This window comes from Trachypithecus francoisi, unplaced genomic scaffold (genome assembly GCF_009764315.1).
Source record: "Trachypithecus francoisi isolate TF-2019V2 unplaced genomic scaffold, Tfra_2.0 Lachesis_group0, whole genome shotgun sequence".
NCBI classification, from domain to species: domain Eukaryota; kingdom Metazoa; phylum Chordata; class Mammalia; order Primates; family Cercopithecidae; genus Trachypithecus; species Trachypithecus francoisi.
In genome coordinates this window covers 104,255,664-104,278,419 of record NW_022681453.1, presented here as the reverse complement: position 1 = coordinate 104,278,419, position 22,756 = coordinate 104,255,664, and the positions used below count along the sequence as shown (strand labels likewise).

The 22,756-nt window shown below is 37.9% G+C and overlaps 1 long non-coding RNA gene across 1 annotated transcript in view; it reads left to right on the top strand.

Moving 5' to 3' along the window:
* The first annotated feature begins 203 nt into the window (after nt 1–203).
* LOC117083662 overlaps nt 204–22,756 on the top strand; it is a 97,377-nt gene continuing 74,824 nt past the window's right edge. The window contains exon 1 of the long non-coding RNA XR_004437154.1: nt 204–263. This is a non-coding gene — a long non-coding RNA (uncharacterized LOC117083662). The remainder of the gene's footprint in view (nt 264–22,756) is intronic.

Sequence of the window (22,756 nt, the reverse complement as noted above, 5' to 3'; positions counted from 1 at the left end):
TTCTTTCTGAGAAACTAGATTTTTGACCCTCTTTCTTCACCTCAGAATTTTTGGCCTTTGGGGGTAAGTTTGCATAGACCTGCTTACCACAGAATAATCATTAATAGGAGTAACTCTAGAAAGCAGACCCTGAGGATTCTAGAACTATTCACTCACTGATTAGAGAATAATAAAGATTTCCCTACTGGTAAGGAGAGAAATTGTGATAACTCCTGGCACAACCATTAAGACCCTCATCTATAGTGGGTTGGAACAAAGCAAAGGTAAAAGGATATCCTTGGATTGTGCTTTTGAACAATTTTGTGTTTGCCTTACTTTACTGTTTTGATAACTTTGTTAACTATTGCTAACGTGTTAAGTCCTCTTATTTTAGAAGCTATAAAAAAGAAAAAAATGCACATTCAGTTTAATGAGGTGTTAATTCAAGGAATGCTGTGAAAGTCAGAAGTTCTATATGACAGTGTTTAAAAAGATCCATGTCACACTGAACTTGGATAGGCTGGGACACAGTAGCTCACTGATGGACCTGAAAATGGATTCCTGTGGGAGTACAACCCTCCTCAGGATCTTCTGAATTATAGGTGGCACACTTGGTTGTTTTGTCTCATGTACAGGGAGGAGTCCTGAGGTAAAAAAAAAAAAAATATATATATATATATATGCCTTGGAAGGGACAAATGACTCAATGTTTGATCAGGGTCCTTGGAAGGTTTGACAAAAGGAGATCAGAGAATAGGAATATGGATGGATTTACAGGAGCAAGCAAAATATGTGTATTTTTTGTCTATTATATTAATGCCCAGCCAACATTACTCACTACACAGGAAGCAATTAGCAATAAGCCACGTAGGCTAGTGTATCTTTACCTGAAGGGATCATTACTTCTCATACTTCCTATTGTCTGTGTGATGATTCCTTAAAAACAATCTAAATTGTAAAAGGGATAAAATCTGCACATTAGTTCAAGAGCTTGAGCTCCCCTTAACCAAAGCTAACCTCACTACTGATAATGCTGAATGTACAAACAGTCATCAGCACAGAACAATGGATATGGTACTTGCTTTTGATATAAATAAATAAATACAAAGTATATAATGATATGATGGGTGGAGTCCAATATTACAAAGCAAAATAAGTCAGTATGACAGAGAGGTGGATGTCTTTTTAAACAGGATGAACAGTCTTTTTGGATAAGAGGAGACTGGAGCAGAGACCTAAAAGAAAAGAAGGAATAAGGGATGTGGATATTTGGAGAAAGCACATTTCAGGAAGATTGAAATTTAAGTTCATAGTCTCTGGGGCAAAGGTAGGCCTCATGTGATGAAATGATAGCCAGTATGCCAGCGCAGCTCCATGTATCTGAATGAGTAAGAGAAGATAACTATATTAAGTCCACAGTATAGTTGCAGGGATGATTATAAGACTGCAAAAATCTAAGTTCATGGGCATTATGATGAGTGAAGTGAGAAGCCATTGGAGAATTTGAGAAGAGGAGTCATATGACCTAAATGATAACTTAAGAGAAGCTCTGTGAGGTGCATGTTCTCCATGGAGTAATATTAATACCAGATGCAGGAAGTTACTGCAGTAGTCTTAGAGAGAGATGATCATGGTTTAGACTGTTAGTACAAAGAAAGACAGTGAGGAGAAGTGGCCAAATTCTGGATATACATTTGTATACACACACACACACACACACTTCTGTACACATCTGTAAAGAGATCAACCTAATTAGAAGGGAGAGTAGGAAGGATGGGCTTAAAAGTCTATTTTCACTATCAATTTTTTTGGCTGTGGGTCAAAGGGATTAATCAGATAAATATATTGTTTCTCTATATAATTAGTAACCCTAGAATTTGTACTATGTATATAGATGCACATAAACGTAGTAATAGGTAAAAAAATGAATATTTTCAGATTAGACTCAACATTCATTTTCATTCAGTCTTTTAATTGTATGTAAATATTTGGGTAAGCATGATGTGTGACTTGGATTTTCTTTCACACAGCTCAGAGATTCCTTAAAATTTCACTCATAGCTTTAAGTTAATATGTGCTCTCTGTAGGTATTTAATGCTTATGCATTTTTATTAACTTTTTTCTTTAGGTTGCCAGTCTTTTTATATTACTTCACAAAGAATTATGGGAAAGGACAAACTCTTTAAACCTTACAAGTTAGTATTTTAGAAATAGAGACAGACTTACTGTGACTTTTGTTAGAGATTGCTTTTATGTCATGATTTCAACTGATGCATTTTCAGAAAACCGGCACCCTGGATATGTCACCGTGATGTGTGAGATACCACATCAGGAGTCACAGTTGAGATGCAATTCATTTCCACATAGACACATGTCTTCAACTTTTACAATAAAGTTTATTGAAAAATGCATTTGTTAAAAAGATCAGCTCTCCTCAATAATATTTTTTCCTTTGATTTTAACATTTATATCCCTTGTCACTGGCTTTCCATGAGTATTTTAAATTGACATTTGAAATGACTTCTCTAAAGGTAGGAGCCCAAACACCAGAGACATGAACCTCCATTCACCTTCGGGAATTCAGGGTGAACGCTTTCATCCCAGGTCTTCTTTGCTTCTCCAGAAAGCCACAAATTCCTTACCACTAAAGACTTCTGCCATCCCAAGCTCTTTCCTGTGTCTTATGTTAGCCTTCTTCTGCAGCTGCCATAAATATTTTCTATCATTTCATGGTTTAGCAGATCTAGAATAAAAAAATGAATTCATAAAGTTTAACTCATCACCATTTCAAAGTTTCACATAAATGCTTCTCCCACCAAAATATAATATGCTTAGTTGACAGAATGGCTGTGTGGCTAAACACAGAAGAGGAAGTCAATTTTTTATTCTATGTGTATTATCTTTACAGATCCAACTAGCATTTTGCAAGTTACCCACTATCTTTTTGTCCATACTACTTTGAATTGGCTTGTATATGTATTCATAATTATCTGGGTTATGCCTTAGATCAATGCTCATATTCACATAGACACAGAGGGTATATGTGTAGGATTGCATGTTACATTGAGGATGAAGATTTAATTTCTGTTAATAAATTAGTTGCTCTGGATACCTATTCATCAAAGAACTTTAGATCAGAAAAAAAAAAATAGCATCCAAACTTAATGTTCTATTTAGAGATGAGAAAAACAAAGCCCAGGAGAGGAAGTGACCTATTCCATGGTAAATGGCTAATTATTGAGGGAGCAGTTTCTAGAAATCATGTCCTTTGTCATTCAATTACACATTTTTTGATCTATAATACCATAGTTACCAATTGATTAGGGTGTTTGCAAACCTAGCAAACTAATCATGTATTTCCTTAAAATGTTAAATTTGCAGGAAGAATTCATAGATGAAAACATCTACAATTTCCTATTAGGAAAAATATCCAGCACGTAGCCTTCAGCATGCTTGTACGTTTTTGAACTACAAACAAAACTAATCCTCTTGATATTAACTTCAAGTTTAAATTAGTAAATCATATGTAATTACAGTTCAGTGTTTAAATAGGATTTACTTGAAGAGGGATTGTTCAGTTTTACACAGAAGCTGACAGAATGCCTAAAGTCAATATACTCCTCCAGGCTAACATTGCATCTGCTAGGCAAACTTGTCTTTACTCAAACTTCAGAGGTGAGGAATGTGAATTATTGCCTAGATGGATAATGATTATTCACTACAACACTCTATCATCTTTAAAAAAAGGATGTTTCTCTGCATAAGACATAAATATTAATAAAGGCTTTTGTTCAGGAATCAGTGCTATGATCAGAGAAGTATGAAGAATCCATACTTCTACAGTTGAGTTAGCCCAAGGGGAGGCAGACGTACCTGACCTATATTAGATCACTCTAGCAATCACTGAGGGAGATAACAAATCTCGGGAATCAAATAAGCAGCATATCCTAAGGACAGAAATACTTCTGAGAACAATGGTAAAGCAGAAACGTTTGCTTTGGAACTGCCCTAGAAATGACGCATAAAATTAAAGGGGTACTCCAAACAGACATTTTGTGTAAGACAAAAAGAAGGGTGAAAGAGTGAGATACATGTATGTTGAAAAGTATTCAACTCACACAGCAAAGCCTCTCTTGTAGCCATATGAATTTCACACATTCAGCTCTCTTTATTTTTAGTTTAAAGGGGGCACTTATTTCAAAACTTTATGACTGAAAGATAATACAAAGTCCAGAAACAAGGGTCTTTGGACTTCATGTGAACGCATCATCTTTTTCTTCCATAACTGCTGAGGCACTGTCCATATGTTGCTTTGTGAAACATGTTAGTCTAGCACCTCACTCCTGTATTCTTAGAAGGGCCTAATGTTTGAAATAAATATACTACTTAATTTCTGCATAACTCATATAAGGTGACTTTAAAATATCAGAAACAATTTTATTCTAAGCTACTCTATTATATTCCTTTTAAATAGGGAGGTAGAGGGGACAGATATTAACATACGTCATAAAATAATTGAATAATCCACTCTGTTGAGAATGTTTCAAGTATATTTGCATTCACTCTATTTCCTTGACAAATTGCCAATCTGAAAACTTTAATATACAAAATCTTTAAAATTATTATAAAGCATGTTTTAAATGTCCTAAAACTATGTAGCAAACATATCCAACATGTGTATGATGACCTAAATGGAAAACATGGACCATAATTATAATGTAGCAATGTATGAGTAAGTATGATGCGCTGGCTTAGGATCTGCATTAGATCACTCTACCTCTAAATCCTCGCCCTGTTTTTCCTCATGTGTTAGATATAAGTCTTCAGTGTGAGATCACTCAGACTCTAATTTTATAAGAATGAGTTTTTAACTGCGATGAAACTGTTGAAAACGTTTGAATTTTTTTTATTCAAATACATTAGATTGTCTTTAGTAAAGTTTTATTTTTATTGGAAAAAACTTTAAAAAATAACATACGAGTTGTTAGAATTGTTTATGTTAACAATGCTAGACCTATAGTAAGGTGCATTAAATGCTAATTAAAATGAATACAACTCTAGGGTAACACTATTTCTGAGAAAAGTATCTCCAGTGCCCTGAAAACATTAATTAGTAAGGAACTAGATTATTGATGGAGAGAGTTCATTAAAGATAACTGGGCAGTTACATCCTTGGGACTAGAAAAGAGAAGATTCCGTAGCTGTAGTCATTGGCTAGTCACTAAGGGAGCGAAAACACAAACACCAAGAAAGTAAAAACAAAGATTCAGTAGTATTAGTAAGATACATTCATCTGGCTCGAGCTGTTCTGTTAAGTCGTAATTTTAGCTTGGTCTCAAATGTCTCCCATAGAAATCTGAGATTTTTCAAAACACAGCACCTTTGCCCATTGGGCGACTCCTGCTGATTTCCAGGTGGCATGCTTACCACTTAAAACCCCTCCCCATGTATCTCTTGTAGGTTCAGTGAATCTCTTCTGGGCAATTTATGAGCACCTGCCAAACTCTGAGATTGACAATGCTTAATGTGGAGGAGGGTGAAGATGTCTGCCTTGAGGCATTGTTTCATCTTGCTGCCAAAGCAGCTGGCAACGCTTTCCATTGCTGCAGAGGCTGCTGGTACCAATACTATGGCTGCTTTGTGCCCCCACAGTCCTATGGAGATGTTTGAGCTTTTACTCACTTGTTAATTACAGGTCTTAAAGACGCAAGCATAAACCAATGGGATATCACAGGAAGGGAGCTCTAATGACTCACTGAATTCCAGTTGAGAATAATTCCTCCAATTTTATGCTGGTCTTTGAACCACATTTTTGCAACCAATTTTTCAATAAAAATCATACTTTCCCCAGAAATTCTGTATTTCTGTTTGTGGACTCTTCACAAAGCAATTGTTGGCAACTCAAAAATTCCCAAGGTATAACTATGTTATACCAGAGCTCTGTTTTCAACCAAAAAGTTTTCTGTATAGAAAAGTCAATATTCCTGTTGTACATGACATTCATTCTAAATAATGCTAGTACTTGGAACTCTTTCATAAGGCTGATATTTGCAGGACTCATGGGTTACACTGTAAAATAATCATCTTTTGTCTTCCTCATTGCCTCATTCAACCTGCTCATGAAGTAGTTACTCTTTATTCATGGTGATAGCTTGGAAAAATTCCATGTTTTCTTTAGTAATTTGGGGGCAAGTCAAAGTTCTAGCATCAATTTAAATCATGAACACAGACTTAGCAGTTAAAATACTGGTCCAAGACATTAAATCATGAACTTAAAGTGAAGTCTTCTCCATTCATTGATCTGGGATCTGCAATAGGTAGGCAGCCTGTCCTAGACAAAGAGGTCATGGTGAGCTGCTTCTAATGTCCAATAAATGCGCTCTAGCCTTTCTCCCTTTTCAATAAGGCTTGCTGGAGATATATTAATTTTATTAATTTTCAAAGGACTTAGTTTTAACTTTATGATTTTTGTATATTATTTATACAAGTTATTGATTTCCATTCATATTTTATTTCCTCCCTTGTACTTATTTAGTTTAGTTTGCTCTTCCTTTCCCGGTATTTTAAGGTAAAATGTTCGGTGCTTATTTTCCCTTATGAGCATTTTAACATATCACGCTTAATGTTGAAATATACATTTTTTGATAAACACTGTGTGTTTATGCATCTCACAAGTTTTGCTACACTGTGTTTTCATTATCATTCAATTTTACTTATTTTCTAATGTGCCTTGTTCTTTTGTATTTGTTCTAAAATTTATTTAGAATTCTTTAGTTTTATGCTCACATGTTTGGGATACTTTAGATACCTTTTTGCACTGACTTCTAATATTTTTTTATTTTTCAATTTTGTTATTGTTTTTAAAAAATTGTGTGGGTACATGGTGCATACATTTATGAGGTGCAAGAGATATTTTGACAGGCATGCAATGTGAAATAAGCACATCATGGAATTTAATTCAGTTGTGCTCAGGGAACATAGTCCATATTATTCAAATCCTTGAAGATGTATTCCAACTTATTTTAGGTTCTCACATATTGTCATCTTATTAACCTTTCATGTATATTAGAAAAACAAAGAATATTCTGCATTGGTTGGGTATAGTATTGTACAAGTGTCAATTAAGTCAGGTTGGTGGATAATGTCAGAATTTCTATGTTCTTATCACATTTTGTTTTCTTATCCTAATTATTAGGAGATGTGTTTAAATCTTAAATTTTACTTGTATTTCTCCCTTTAGTTTTGTTCATTTCCTATGGACCTGAACCTCTGTTATAAATGGGTAAATATTAAGGATGACTATATTTGTCTATGAATTGACTCTCATATTATTGTAAAATGATTTTCTTTTTCTCTATACTTCTTGTCTTGTAATCTACTTTATCTGACATCTACAAAGAATCATTCCTGTGAATACTGTTTGCATGGATTTTTTTCATATTTTTCATTTTATCCTACTTGCAGCTTTATATTTAAAGTCTTTCTCTTCTAAAAACCACTTAGATTGGCCTTGCTTTTTATCCAGCCATACCATCTCTGCTTTTATTTAAAATGTTTAATGTATTTATATTTTATGTTACTATTAAGATGAATTTAAATCAACCATCTTACCATTTGTCATTTGTTTTCTATGTTCTTGTTCTATCTTTTCAACATTATTCCACATTAATCAAATATTTTTAATATTTCATTTTATTTTATAATATTTTTGCATAAATATTTGCTTATTTATTTAGTGCCTACTCTAGGGATTGTTGTATGTATTTTTACCTTATTCAGTGTATTTTGAAATAATATTATGCAACTTCAGTTTTAAAGAACCCTACAAAAGTGTGTACCTACTTAAATCCTTCCATTCCTAAGAGCTATTATTTTCATATATTTTACTTTTACATATATTATGAATCACAAATGATCTGTTATTATTGCTATCAAATATGCCACTTTTTTAAAGAGAGAAAAGCTCATATTTTTTCATGTTTTTATCAGGATAAGGATGCTGGTGTTTTAAAAACAAAACAGTAAGAAATGGGTGAATGTGGCAATTACAGGTATTAATTTAACAAATAAATTTTGAATACTCTAGAAATATTAATTATATACTAAACAAGCTACAGTTTATTTGTATTTCTGTCTACTACATTTTGTCTGCATAACAAATGTCTCCTATTTTAAAGAACAAATTAAATGTAAAAGTACTGTTTACTTTTCCAGGGGATCGTAATTTTTAAAATTTTAGATAAGAGAAGGATCCTGGATAACTTAAAAGAATATAAAGCAACATACTTTATATGCATTTGGATTTAACTCTAATTCTAATATTTTGGAGATACAGTTTTATTTCATTAAATCTTAAATGGAAAAAATCAAGTTACATTATTTCCTCAAGGGAATTAAAATTAGTTTGAAAACAATTGCCTAAATAATTTTATACTTGATATAATGTCTACTCTCAACAGAAGACTTATTGCTGCTTTTGTCAATAAATACAGTAAATAAATTCTAGCACTTTTCTTATGTTCCTTTTTTGTTTTTTAGCCTTATCGAAAGCAGAGTCTGGCTTTAAGTTGAATAAGTTAGTGAATTTAGTCAATCCATATTAAAGGAAAAGTTAGTTAACATCTTTCTTGCCACACCCATGACAGTTTGATTTTCCATTTGTCTATGTTATTTGGATAATTCAACTCTTTATTATCAATAGGATGATTGACTAACTATCAGGCAGATAAATTTTGAGAATTGAGAGCAGGAGGAGAGGTAAAGGAGAAGCTGAGTATAGAATAACTGAGTATTTTATGTTTGTTTATTAGGGAAACAAAAGAATGCTATACTGGATTTGTTCATTTTCCAATCATTTGTGTTGAGTTCAGTAGCTCCTAAGTATGTGTTTCCTTTAAATTTTTGTATTTTCCAAATGTCACATTTTTGATGAATGTGAGTTGGTTTAGAAATAAGTAAAATTCATTGCATGAACTCTCAGTATAAAATAGGAGTAAATACAATGAAATCTTGTCATTGCTCATAAAGCCTTCAAATCCAAGGTTTCACTTGCCAGGAAAAGAGAAACTGAATGTAATTGCTTTTCAACACTGAAATAAAATGCTTGTGTTTTAGGACATTGCAGTTTTGTGTATTGATGGGCAGTGGGGAGGGCTGATACACTATTGCTAAATTGCTAAATGTTATTAGGAAGGTTTCCTAAGGTTAAGGGTATAAAAATGTCAGTCAACAAACCATACTTGTGGTGAATCATTCAACAGTATTAAACCTGATGTGCCTCCTAGGTTTAATGTTGCATTAACTTCATCTTGCATTAACTTCAAATCCATTACTGAGTTGTGGGTCCAAAAATACCCTCTTTTTGCCAGCATTTATTTGTAAGACTCTTCTGATTGCACTGAGTTTCCTGTGCTGTCTTCCAATAATGACATTGTTTCAGCTGTGAGAACATATTAGGAAATATATGATGCTTGCAGTTTTGCAGAAGTTGATTTCCCCCTGTGGAATAATCTTCATTCTAATTTGACTGTAAAATCCCCATAAATTATTTCAATCTCATTTTAGACTGGGACATATTTCATTGATTGGTAATAGCCTTAAATTACTTTTTATTGTGATTGTAATGTTTTCTTGTCAAATAGCAGGAAACAGTAAATTATAGAGTAATTTAACAGGTGGAAATATACACAAGCAAAAATTGTTAGCAACAAAGATAAACCATTAGAACAAATTCCAGTCTGCACATACCTAATCAGTTCTTCCATTTCTACAGTTTAAGAAAGCAGTTCTTTCTTCCACAAAGTTTAGTTTATCTAGAATCCTGAACTCATTTTTAAAATGTAATCTGTGTATTTGAAAATCATGGAACCATAAAATTAGAATGCAACAAAATATATTTAATGGTATTTATTTGGGTAAGGTTGCTTTAATACCAGAGACTCCATGTTGAAAGCCCAGTACTAAGCTCTTATGCTAGCCATAAACCAGTAAAAACTCCTTGACCTTAAGTGAGCTTTTCTAGTACACACTCAGTCAAAATGACGTCATCACTTTTAGTGAAAGAGAAGTGGGTTACATACAAGAAATATAATTACATTGAGAATACTGTAACCATAGAGTTTTCATGGAATTTGTTTGCACATTTCAGATGGAAGTCCTCAGGGATTTCTAGTAGGCTCTAATCAGAAATAAAAAGTTATGAAAATCAGTTTTCTTTCATAAGAAGGCTGAATCTGCAAAACCTTCTAGTTATCTGAGTGGCACTGTTATCTAATCAAATGTGAGTACTCCATTTCTAAACCCAAATCAGATCTACTTTAGTGTCCTTAGAAAATAGCCCAACATTTCCAGAATCCAGTGACATAATTAAAGAAAAACATCACTTTGGAGAAGTTCAACAACCTCTTAATCATGGACCTGGCTTTTTGGAAATTTTGAAATTATTAAATTTACTACATTGATTGATGAAATTAGCAATAGTCGGTTATTATGAAAGCGGGTCAGTGAAGAAATGAGAAAGACCAAATGCAATGACACGACAAATAGTGAACTATATTTTACTTTGGGAAATATTAAATAATATTAAAGAATCATGTGTGTATGATAGTGTATAAATTGTATGCTTGACTGCATTTGTGTATCTGTATATCTTTAAAAGTATCTTCAATTAAATATTACATTTTTAATCACTAGAATAGCATATAATATATTAACATTAAATAAAGCTAAAGAAATGTACTATACAATTTTTTTCAATGAAGTAATGGAATGTGGTAGACATTACATAGATTTCTGTGCAAAGAGGCTTGGATTCAATTGCTGGTTACAATATACACTTTTTATATAATTTTGTTCATGGAATCCTTTTCTGCATAACTATAAAAAGGGTAAGACTTATTTTAAGCTGTGGCATTAAAATTAAATATCATGTTTACACCTGCCTTAAATACATTCTGAAACAATAAATAATGACATAAATTGTTTAGTATAGAGTGGATGCTCCGTAAGTTTTAACCATATTATTTTACCAAATGTAAACTGTTACTCACATATGAGTGGGTTCCATTGCTGGCAGGTAACGGCCCAATGACTACAACCAGGGAGGTTTAAAGAAGAGGATTCTATTACTTAAAAAAGTAAGAAAACCAGGGACAGTTCCCAAAGCAATGCCTCTTCGAACAAAGATGAAAGTAAGGCATTTATTGTGTTGTTCAGCTGAGTCATTGTACGTAAAGGTCAGGTAAAGGCAGCACAGGCACCGTCATGGATCATGCTTCTTCATACATCACATATATAGAAAATGGTGAATAAGCTCCTCCCTGGGGATGGATGTTAGTGAGTGATACGGTTTGGCTCTGTGCCCCACCTAAATCTCATGTCAAATTGTAATTCCGTGTTGGAGGAGGGGCATAGTGGGAAGTGATTGAATCATCAGGGCGAATTTTCCCCTTACTCATGATTGTGGGTGAGTTCTCGTGAGATCTGGTTGTTTGAAAGTGTGTAGCACTTCTCCCTTGGAGTTCTCTCTCTCTCTCTCTCTCTGTCTCCTGCTGCCATGTGAAGAAGTGCTTGCTTCCCCTTTGCCTTCCACCATGATTATAAGTTTCCTTAGGACTCCCCAGCCATGTCTCTTATGTAGCCTGTGGAACTATGAGTCAATTAAACCTCCTTTCTTTGTAAACTACCCAGTCTCAAGTAGTTCTTTACAGGAAAGTGAACAGACTAATACAGAAAATGGTAATGCAGAGAGTTCACCAAAGTTTGCCTCCAATTTAGGCTTCTCTGGATCCATCACATTTTTGTTTGCCAGGGCTGGGCTTCTTCCTGTAACTTTTGGATGCAACAAAACCTCAAGGTCCGACAGTTACTAGTGGGTACTTTTTCAGAGTGTGCATCTGAAAATATGGGGAACCATTGATTGCAAATCTCCCTGAAACATTCCACTCCTGATTCTTGAAGGGTTAGAGATGGGGCTCATTCTTCTGTATCTACTTCATATTGTGTCTTCTTCAGTTAGAGGAGTGAAACTCTCCAGCTACTGAGTTCACATAAGTTTTTGGGTCACCCAAAATTGCTTGAAGGGGCTAGTATTGTATTAATAATACAAGCTGAAGATGGAACTGTTGGAGTTTGGAGGAAACAAAGTTTACTATCAATTTAAATGTACAGGGACCAAAAAGTAACGTGAGAACAATGGCCACTAGGGGCCTAGCAGAGAAAGAAACCAGGTTAAGTGAGAGTGCATTCTAAACTTGGGTGGTTGAGCTACACTTTTGAAGGAATAAAACTATTCTGCTTGTTTAAACATTTCCTTTATATTAACCTCTGTTTCCCCAAAGGCATGTACCCAGGTGCAATAGAAGATATTGGCGACTGCACGTATCCCTCCTTGTTCTGTTAGTAAATAGTCTAAGTCCAGTCGATTATCCAGTACTACATTAGCTAACGTATTTAAAGAAACATGCATATTTTGGAGATTCTCCCTCATTTTAGCTTCCAAATTCTCAAGTGTTTGAGTTAAATTTCTTAGGGTGACCTCAGGCAAAATTCCAACAAGGGGAAACCAGAATTAGTGCAATAACCCTTTGTGGTCTATTATAGTGGGTGTTCACATTATGAAATGTTATCTGATGGGTCCCAGAAGGCCCACAGTACATTGTCCTAGCTGTATTACATTGTCAACACAGGGGTGAGCCACTGCAAGTAGCGGAGAGGAAAGAACCATAGGGGATTTATAGCTAGGGAGCTGGTGGTGGGGTGAGCCATAGATGAAAACATATCTTGGAGGTGCACACACCCTCGTGGGAGTGATGAAGTTTAACAACCAAGCAATTGGAGGCCCCAAGGGGTACAGGTGGTGCCATCACATGAGGAGAATAAGGATTCTCCATAAGTCAGGCTAAGATTTACTTGTCCATTTGAAGCTCTTCCGTCAGCTTTGGGGGTGGGAAATCATAGTTTCCAATATCCAAGGAATTAATTTATCCCTTGCCAAAGTTGACATTATGATAACCAGTGTTACGGTCTATTATGTCCCCACAGACCTCTGTGAGAAAACACTAATGGTTGGTGTTTAGAGTACAAGGGCTAGTGAGGTTAAAGTTGAAAAAGTACATAACAGATTCCTCTCCATAACATGTTTGATACTTTTCCCCTTTTCCTGAACTCTTTAAATGAGCAAGGCCTATTCTCCTGGTGACACGGCCCTCAGGGGTGAGTTCCACACAATCTGTAGGTCAGGAAGGACCCATTCAGATCACAGTTGGCACAGGAAGGATTTGGGATCTCCACTTTGCCACCCTGAGGTTAATGTCTCCCCTCAAAGATAAGTAACATGCCACCTCATAGGAGTCTGGAGATGCCTATGGTATATTCAACATTGCACAGGTTATTCCCACCAGGTATAACATGGGAGAAGTTTACTAAGCATTGGCTTCCCAGAGACCACTGGCTGAGAAGCCAAGGGTCTAAAATGGCCAACGAGCATAAGGGAAAGAAAGAGTTCATTCTAAAATATTACATGGAAAGATTCGTTACCAACTAAGAATCTCAACAGAATATAAAAGGATAATAAGCATGAAGATTCCTAAGGATAAGAAAGATGCCTACTACGTCAAAAGAATGACAAGGAAACATTTTACTTATCGGAGTTTTGTTATTCTGAAAACCAATTTGAGGTCCATGACAGGTTCACAAGTGTATGCTGCAGAGGCATTCTCCGGGAGCTCCTGGGCTTTGTTCACTCTGGAGTGACGGATCCAAGGAGTTATTCCCTGGAGTTTAAGGGAATAATCTGTAGTTAGAAGAGTTAGGTAGGGCCCTATCCTTATGGGGCTGAGTTGGTTCTGGGGGAACATTGTCTTCCAGGTCTTGAACTATACCCAGTCCCCTGTGTTGTGTGCGTGAAGTTTTACCTTGGAGGGGACTGTGAAGCTTAGGTTGCCAAAAGGGTTGAGAGAAGCTACCATGAAACCCGAATGAACGATATACTTTTGTGTCTCTTTCTATATCCTTGTCTTAGCAAGAAAGGCAGCTGGTCAGGCCCAGATAAGGCCTTTCATAGAATATTTCAAAGCACTAAGTCCCACTTTGCCTCTAGGTGCTGCTTGTATGTGGGCCAAAGCTACCTGTAATAGTTTCAACCAATTCTTTGGCTTCATGACATAACCTGGCTAAAGTACCCTTGAGAATTCTATTAGCCCTTTAAATCTTCCCTGAGAATTGTGGTCTCCAGGCAGCATGCAACTTCCATTGTATGCCCAAGACATGGAAAGTTTTTGCCACTAAGTTAGAAGTAAACAAGGACCCATTATCCTTCTGGATGGACCTAGAAGACTGAATGGAGGGATAGTGTTTTTAAGTAAAGCCTTTATGACTTTTCCTGCCACTTTGGTCCAGCATAGAAAAGCCTCTATCCAATTGGTAAGAATGTTAACAAGTACCAAGGGCTATTTAAATCCTCCAGGAACCATAGGCCTATGAGTGAAGTCAACCTGCCAGTCTTCCTTGGGCAGTTTCCCTGAATTGTATCACTTTAGCGAAAGGAGGTATGGGAGGTCTGGTTTGGGCTTTGTTTTTCTGACTATATGCCATCACTTTGTCATTGTTTCCTTGGGGTTCTCTTTGTGAGAAACCACGCATAGCCTGAGGAGTCAGGTGAGTGTTTTACAACAGCCCACCTCAGATTTTTGGCCACTCATATCTTGCCTCTCTTGCTTAGGGCCTACCCCACTGAGAGGGAACTCTGATGATATCCTCTTGTGTGGCTTCCTGCAATTCCCCAGGGGACACTTCAGTGTATATTTGTAAAGATGTACTGAAGAAAGCAAGGACATTTGGGGGACCTCCCCTCTTCTTACAGCTCTTTTAGTCACAGAATCTGCCAGGTTGTTCCCCATTAGTATTTCAGAGTCCCCTTCACATGACCCCAGCAATGGACTACAGCAATCTGGGCATTTCCATTGCCTGCAGCATTGCCAATATTTCTATTGCATATTTGATTTCTTGATTAGTGGCATTGAGAAGTCCCCTTGTCTTCCAGAATACAACAGAGGCATGGACCACAAAGAACGCATATTTTGTGTCTATGTAAATAAGTCAAGGCCTTGTCCTTTCCTAGTGCTAGGGCTGTGGTTAAGGCAATTATCTCAGCCTCTGGGACTGAAGTCCCTTCAGGGAGGCCCTTAGGCTTGATAGTTTTGTGTAGGGACACAACTGTGCATTCTGTCCTTCTTTGGCATCCTTCCTTGAACTGACTGCCATCTACAAGCCATATGTCTTCCAAAATAGAAAGAGGGTTGCTCTGCAAATATTTTCTACTGATATATATTTCCTCTATGGTGGTGGAGCAGTCATGGATTAGGGTACCCTTGGTAATGGGCATTAGGTTAACAGGGTGTAGGACTTGGCATACATACCGCGGATGTTAGGGGTCTACACCAGCAGGGCCCAATACTACAGCATTCTGTGCTTGTTAACCAGTAATGCTTCCTTGACTTTCAAAACACTTACTTTTCACTTGGTGGGAGAACTGAATTGTCAAATCTTGGCCCATTGTGAGCATCTCAGCTTCTTGGATAAGTGTACAAGTGGCAACCACTGCCACTTGCAATACCATCAAGTTGTTTAGAGAAGTAGGTCACCACCCTTTATATGAGTCTTAGCATCTGGGTCACTACTCTTAAGAGCTACTCCCTGCCTTTCATGGATGTAGAGATCAAAAGGCTTAGTAAGGCAGAGCTAGAGCTGGAGTTTCCAAAGCAGCTTTTAAAGCTTCCAGAAGGCCTGATTACAATGCCTCTTCCATTCGAAAGCTTTGGTGTTGGACCCTCAGAGCTTGTCACAAAATGGCTTTGCTATGAGGCCAAAATTTGGGATCTAGATGCAGAAAAATCCTGCCCTGCCCCCAAATCCATGCAACTTCTTATAGTTTCTAGGAGAGGCCAGACACAAATAGCCAATTTCTGGTCCTGGAGAAGCCTGAGCTGCCCCTGAGAAATAGCATACCCTAAATATTGGACCATTGGACCATTGCCTTTGAAATTTGGGCCTTTTTTTTTTTTTTTTTGACAATTTATAGCTCTTCTCTGTTAGAAAGTTCAGGACCAGAATGGCGCTTTAATCAGAGTCCTCCTTAGAGGGGCATGAGGATATCATCTGCCTATTGGAGGAAATTGCTCTGCCCTGTCTGCAAGTCCTGCAAATCTTGGCTTAGGATACCCCCACAAAATGGTTGGGGAGTTCTTTGAGACCCTGGGAAAGGACCATCCAGCAATACTGCTGTCTCTGATGGATCTTACGTTCTTCCCATTCAAAGGCAAATAATTCCTGAGACTCAGGGCTTAGAGGAACACAGAAGAAGGTATGTTTGAGATCCAGCACGGTGAAATATTTGTTGTCCCCTGGAAGTCTGGCGAGCAGTCTCTGGGGGTTAGACACTATGGAGTGAATGTTTCGAGCAGCTCTGGTGATCACTCAGAGGTCCTGCACAAACCTATACTTTCCTGATCTTGGTTTCTTAATAGGCAGGATATGAGTATTTGATGGGGACTGACAAGTCCTGATCAGCTCTTGGCATAAGAGGCTTTCTAACACAGGCTGTATTCTCTGTAGTGCTTCAGATTTGGGGGATACTGTCTTAACCTTAGTGTTGGGCTGTTTAGTTTTAACAATACCTGTACAGTTTCTTCAGTGACAGCCCTCCTATTTTTTCCTGTGACCATATTTCAGGGTTATTTGTGCTAAAATATCATCTGAGATCTTCATGAAGAAGACCCAGGAAGTCAGCTCCATGAGGTCTTGGAACCCCTACTTCTAACTAGTCTTGGTCGAGGCAGGCCAAGTGGCCAGTGGCTCTGTGTTTTGCCAACAAGTTTCTCCCTAGCAAGGGGATGGGAAACTCAGGGCCATGCAAGAACTTGTGGATCTGGGCCTGTGAACCAACTTCACAGGTAAAAGGCTCCTGAAACTGAGTAGTATCTCCGATCCATGAAATCTCTTTAATATTGCATCTTTTTTTTGAGAGAGCATCCTTCCTGGTGGTCAGTACAGAGAATGTGACTCTGCTTTCAAACAGAAATTTGATTGACTGCATACCTTCTTGTAAGGTAAAACAAGGCTCCCGTGGAGAAATAGGGAGGAGCCATTTGGGAACCCATGGAACCCCATTAGTCCTCTTCTTCTGTCAAAGGAGCTGTTGAACCTCCCTTAGTTTACTCCAATTAACAGAATGTTCAATGGTTTCTTTCATTCTTCTCAACCACATAATATGGTAATGTTCAATTTCTTTTTTTACTCTATTCTAGTACTGGGGTCCCTGTTGGGTTCTGCATTTGGGGCCGATGGCTCTGCCAGCCATTTAATGCTGTTATCAGGCTGGTTAGTATGCTGCTTGTCAGCCTCATACCTATCCTTAGCCAAAACTGTGAATTTCTCCTCAGCAGTTAAGAGAGTAGTCATCAGGGTCTGAATATCAGCCCAGGTAGGGTTGTGTATGAAAAATATGCTTCTTGTAAGAGAAACAGATTCCTCCAGGTTAGCTTAGGCCTTGGGCAAGCGCTTTCCGATTATAGAGGTCAGAGATGGTAAAAGGAACATGCACTCAGTTCAAACTCCTGTTCTCATCCAGCCTTACATGCCTCCTGGCTTGTAAGAGCTCTCCCTCTGGGTTGTACTCTCTGGGAAAGCAGGATAGATGTTGGAAGAGGGAGGAGGCCCATGACTAGTCAATTGTCAATTGGAGTTTACTTTCCAAGTCGGGTGAATATGGGGGAGGAGACTTCCCTTGTAAGAATGGAGAACCAGGGCGTTTGGGATGGCAGACTCCCGCTCTCCATCCTCCCCAGTGTTGAATTTCATGGGGTGAAGAAGGACTTTCTCATCTGAAGGCTTTCTAGGACTGGGAGGACTTTCTCTAGTGGTGCAGTCAGAGGTCCAGGTGGTTCCGCCTTGAGAGCGCAAAGTCTTAACTTTATCTGTAGGGCCTTGTTCTGGTAAAGAAACATAAAATATTTGATAGGGCATCTCATCCTATTTCTCTTTTCACTTCCAGGAAAAAATCTAACTGCAGAATACTAAGGCAATTAAGCAATCTGCTCCCTGGCCGTTGTTCTGGTCTGCCTAAGGCATATTGTGGCCAGCTGCTGTCACAACCACAGTCAGTTCTTAAACAGAACCACTGAGTCTGTAGTTCTTTGTTATAGCAGCTGAAGCCTATTCATATAGTTGCAGGCCAGGTTATATTGCAGAAGCGAATCATCTTCTCCTTAGTCTGGGAGATGTCCAGAGATTTTCCAGTGCTGGAGGACACACCCTATTAGGTTTTTCTCTAGCATTGATGTTCCATTCCCCATATTCTATGATCTCTTCCCCAAATTCAGGGTCTGCTCCCAACTCCCAATGGGTTTAAACAAAGGGTAAGCAGTTACACAGAAGTGTGATGATTGACTTTTTCAACTTTTTTTCTCAAAAAGTAGCAAACATATCTGATGTTTAGAACAAACCATAAACAAAAGTACAAAAGTACAAGGGTAACCTGGTGGGTCCGTAGCACAGCCTCACAGACTTCTCTGCCCATGCTGCCCAGTAACTCCTTGGCATTAGACGAGGTAGCTGCCCCTTCTTTTTAAAAACTAGTACATAAGAAGAATGCACCCAGGTGGTTCAGGTATATGATAGCTATATGCTTTTCCTCCAAAGTGAATAATTTCCAAGCCTCGCTAAGGGGCTAGTCTGTCAAGGTCAAGGGCTTTCAGTCATCCCTAGGTCACTTACAACTTTGGGATATGCGCCCCAATCTAAGGGCCATAAACCTACCTTCTTGGAAAAATGAGTCGTTTATCTCCCTGTTGGCTAGCTGGATCCTGGCTGCCAACCACCTCAATGGACACGTATTTCAATAATTCAGACTAGGGGGTGGCCATTTCCATTTGCTGGTCTGAATTATTGAAATACATGCAATGGGGGTGTCTCTCAATACTCCAAGGCACAAACCATCCAAAACCAGAAACCAAAACTAGAGGTGTGCTGCAGTTAATCCAGGGATCCTGTTGCTAGATCCAGAGAATTCACTCTGTTAGTCACTCTATTAGTCAACTCTATCTAATTCACTCTATTAGTCAACGCATGGGGCTAAGACCACTTACCATCTTGAAGGAACGCTGAATGAAAGGTCTGGACAGCCACTTTAACTCTTTCAGTTTAGGTCCCAGTGATGGCCAGCAGTCCCAGGGTTGATTTGTGCTAAAATATCATCTGAGGCCTTCATGAAGAAGGGCCAGGAAGTCAGCTCCATGAGGTCTTGGAACCCCTACTTCTAACTGGTCTTGGTTGAGGCAGACCAAGTGGCCAGTGGCTATGGGTTTTGCCAATGAGTTTCTCCCTAGCAAGGGGACGGGAAACTCAGGGCCATACAGGAACTAGTGGATCAGGGTCTGTGAACCCTCACAGGTAAAAGGATCCTCGAGAATTGTGCTCAACCTTCTCAGGCAGTGTGAGCAAGTTAGCCTGGGTAGCTGCTATTGCCCACTGCTTTGCCTATTGGGAACCTTCGAGGCGTTAGGGCTGGGACATGAGTCCTAGTCCCATCCGTGTTTCCAGAATTTGTTACCTACACAACAGACAGGTTCAGTTGCTTGGCAGGTGACAGTCTAATGACCACATCCAAGGATAATTTAACAAGGGATTGTGCTACTTGCAACAGGTAAGGAGACCACCAGGGATAGTTCCGAAAACAGTGGCTCTTTGAACAAAGATAAAAATGTGGCTTTTATTCTGTGGCTTAGCTGAGTGATTGTATGAAAAGAAGTAAAGTCAATGCAGGCACGGTCATCAATCATGCTCTTCGTATATCACGTGCATAGAAAATGGCCTATGGTAATGCGGAGAGTTCAACAAAGTTCGTCTTCAACTCAGGCATCTCTGGATCCAACTGGTTTTTGTTTTGCCAGGGATGGGCTGCTTTCCAGAACTTTTTGAAACAAGAAAAACTCAGGTGCAACAATTACTAGTGGATACTTTTTTACAGTGTGCTCCAAAAACCTGGGAACCCTGGGTAACAAAACTCTCCATTTGTTAGACAAGATTATGTTCTACTATGAAAGAATAAATAAGCAATGATGCTAACATTTTAAAATATTTCAGCATAGTAGGTGTTTTTATCTCCTTAGCCTTCAAATGTCATTCTTCTGTTCTGAAAGATTCGAAATTGCCTATGCATTCAATTTTATCTTAATAAAAAATATACAAGGCTTCAATCACTTGCATTTTTTTTAGGAGTTATAAACCACTTTGTAGTTGACTTGTTTCACCCATAAAATGGGCACCCTACTATTATGTTCCATGACTGTTTTCATTCTCAATTGCTTTTTTTCTTCAATGCCAAATCAATGAATAGTTTATGTTTTCATTTTTAAAAGTTTTTAAAAATAGTTTTAAATGGAAATTATATTCAACATGTGAAACACCAACAATGCATATGAACCTTACCAACAGGTTCTCACAGCACATTCCAAAGAGAAGTACCCTCATGCTTCAGCAGGGGGAGTGGGAAAAGAACCATTTAAAAATACACTGGAGCATTCTGTTCTTGTTGTCCAGAGCCTAAGCTGCTGGGGTATTATCAGAGCCTGAATAACCTGAAGGAAGAAAATACTCAACTGCAGTAAGCTAACCATCCTCTCCCACCCAAGGGAGGTGAGGGTGACTGAGACACATTTGTGAAGTTTGCAGTCTAGAGGTATAGGCTCACTAAATGCTAGAGACCTCATCATAGGACAATAGAATGCTTTCCCTTCCGTAAACCTCACTACCACCTTACAAAAGGCCTATTTATGATAGTTTATTACCCAAGTGCATCATGTTCAACTATCAAGAAAATTGTCACAAAACATAACAAAAGGCAAAACAGGCAAACAAACAAACAAAAAATCCCACAGTTTGAAGAAATAGAGCAAGCAGCAGAACCAGACATGGCAAAGATATTGTAATTATCAGAATTTAAAACAACTACAATTAATATACTGAAAGCATGCAAGAACAGATGCGTAATGTAAGCAGATAAATATAAATCTTAAAAACAACAATAACAACAGAACATAGAGGTTAAACACACTGTAAAATAAAAAAAAAAAAGATGTCTTTAATGAGTGTTTGTAGATCAGACGCAATTGAGGAAGAAATCTCTGAGCTTGAGGACATCTCAATAAAAACCTCCAGTACTAAAAAAACAAAGAAAACAAAGACTGATCAAAACAAGACAGAATGACTAAGAACTGTGGGACAACTACAAAAGGCTTGAGAATAGCAGAAAATAAAGAGGGAAAGGGACAGAATCTATATTTAAATGTAATAATGACTGAGAATTTCCTTCAGATTAGTGTAGACACCACCCCACAGATGCAAGAAGCTCAGAGAACGCCAAGCAGGATAAATGTCAACAAACTACCACCTAAGCATATGATTTTTAAACTAAAAACGTTTAATCAACAAGTAAAAATTGTGTATGTGTGTGTGTATATATATGTATAGTGTACAATGTGATAATTTGATGTATGTATAGCTTGTGTAATAATTATCACAATCAAATTAATGCAATCATCACCATGTGTAGTGTGTGTGTGTGTGTGTGTGTGTGGTGTGTGTGTGTGTGTGTGGTGGACACTTAAAATCTGTTCTCTTATCAGATTTCAAAGAAAGTTTGTATATTTCAAAAACTTCATCTGGCTGGGCACGGTGGCTCACGCCTGTAATCCCAGCACTTTGGGAGGCCGAGGCCGGCCGATTGCCTGAGGTCAGGAATAGCTTAGCTAACACGGTGAAACCCCGTCTCTACTAAAATATATAAAAATTAGCCAGGCGTGGTGGCACGCGCCGGTAGTCCCAGCTACTTGGGAGACTGAGGCAGGAGAATCACTTGAACCTGGGAGGCAGAGGTTGCAGTGAGCCGAGATCACACCACTGCACTCCAGCCTGGGAGACAGAGAGAGACTCCATCTCAAAATTAAAAAAAATTTATCCATGTCATCTAGGTTGTTAAATTTGTGGGTATAGAGTGTTCCTTATATATATGTATTTTATATATGTGTGTATATGTGTGTACACATATATTGTATATGTGTATATATAACATATAATATGCATGCGTGTGTATAATATACACACGCATATATATTATATACGTGTGTACATATAATATACACACATATATTTTTTGACATGGAGTCTTGCTCTTGTTGTCCCCAGGCTGGAGTACAGTGGCGCGATCTCGGCTCAGTGCAAGCTCCGCCTCCCGGATTCAAGAGATTCTCCTGCCTCAGCCTCGTGAGTAGCTGGGACTACAGGTGCCCGCCACCATGCATGGCGTGTTTTGTTTTGTTTTGTTTTTGTTTTCGTTTTTGCATTTTTAGTAGAGACAAGGTTTCACCATGTTGGCCAGGATGGTCTTGATCTCCCGTGACCCGCCCACTTCGGCCTCCCAAAGTGCTGGGATCACAGGCGTGAGCCACTATGCCCAGCCCATAATATTTTTTAGTATCCTTTCAGTGACTAGGACATCTGTCGTAATGTCATCTGTTTTATTTCTGATAATAGTAATTTGAAACCTCTTTTTTCTTAGCCTGAAAATTAATAATGGTTTATTAATTTTATCTATCCTTTCAAAGAGCCAGCTTTGTGTTTCATTGGTTTTTCTCTATTGATTTCCTGATTTTAATGTCATTGACTTAGGCCCTCATTTTTATTTTTCTAGTTGTCTGCTTACTTTGGATTTAACTTGCTCTTC